The sequence below is a fragment of the Macadamia integrifolia genome, chromosome 1 (genome assembly GCF_013358625.1).
Source record: "Macadamia integrifolia cultivar HAES 741 chromosome 1, SCU_Mint_v3, whole genome shotgun sequence".
Classification (NCBI taxonomy): Eukaryota; Viridiplantae; Streptophyta; class Magnoliopsida; order Proteales; family Proteaceae; genus Macadamia; species Macadamia integrifolia.
The window spans coordinates 23,168,999-23,170,562 of record NC_056557.1 but is presented as its reverse complement, the minus strand read 5'-3'; positions in this window follow the sequence as shown (position 1 = coordinate 23,170,562).

Here is a 1,564-nt window from a genome sequence, read left to right as displayed (position 1 = left end):
GCTTCTAATTTGATGTGGAAATCCCCTCCATGCCCTTAGTGCTTTAAGTGAGTGAAAAGCAGAAAATCTTCAACAAAATTCTCTAAAAAAAACAACCATGAGATTCGAACTTGAGACCTCTTGATGAGCAAGGGAATTTTGTACACCATAGCTCACCAACTACGCTAGGTAGTTGTTATTACCAAAAACGAATCTTCAATCACTTAAGGATGTGGTCCATCGATCCTTGTTGGCATTTGAAATATTCCTTGTACCTCTGGGACAACTGCAAATGGGCTGGTTCTGAATCTCAGTTTAGTTATAATCCATTATTCTTTTTCTAACCTGAAAAGAATAATCATTTGTACGGGTGACCAAACGAATGTGTAGTTTTAATTAAACACATCCATCTTGCTCAGAATTTCGTCCTCTTCGCAACCATGAAAAGAAATATGACCTCTTTACGTGTAAAATTGAAGATATAGCGTCCGATAGTCCTTAAGGCTTTGAAAATATAAAACCTGCAAAAAGAGAGTAAAACCCAAGATAGTTCAATTTTAAATATGTAAAATGCATATTTTACTACCCTAGATTTCACACATAAATGTGCTCATCAATATGCATAGAGTTCACCTAAAAAGAAAAGAAGAACATCCCTTCAAGCATATCACACCATTGAGACAGACTTAGTATGCCTAGAGTTCACCCAAAAAGAAAAGAAGAACATCCCTTCAAGCACTTCTAAAATAAAAAGGTACATGACACTCTATTGCCTCAAGAAATATCTCCCAGAAAGACATAATGTTTATCTGTTTCTTTCAAACTACTGAAGCACACCAATAAAAGTGCCGAGGACAATACAAAGACAATTAGAAAGAAGCAAAGCAAAAACTTCAATAGAAATACAAAACTAACATCAAAGTCTGATGTTCATTATCAGATCTGTCTATCAGTTAAGAAATTAACTTCTAATTTCTCCACACAGCTCATTGTCATGCAGAAAGAAACATTGTTAAAATCTGTTCTTTCTTGTAGGTAAGATTGATTCAAGATTGAATCTTTTTGAAAGAGTTGGATTGGGACGCGGCAGTGGAAGTAGCACCCTTGGATTACCATCTTCGGTTTTTTAAGGGGTGAGGATTCAAATATTTCTTTGGCAAAAGAAAATCAACATCCTCACCTGCAATTCATTACTATATCGAAACTGGTACACATCATCTCTGTCTTCTTCAACCATGAACATTCCGACGCTCTCATAATAGGAAAAATTTTGAAAACATAAAGGGTTACATCAAAGATGCAAAGCTCTAACATGGCAGTGAAGAAGGAGGGGGAATCGCTAGTCTTACCTTTAGAAGCCAGCAACGACCTGCTTCAATAGGCTCAGATGAAGAACTATCAGACCTGATCGAAGTAAGAGAAGAAAGGGGAAGAATCGCTGGGCTGATTCTTCCTCCAACGGCTCATTCGAAGGAATCAGATGATAGGTTGGTTCCCCAATATTTACACAAAAGGGATGGGAGTAAATAGGACATTTAACATTTGATTCTAACAGTGTTAACACCACATGGTACGTTTATAATTA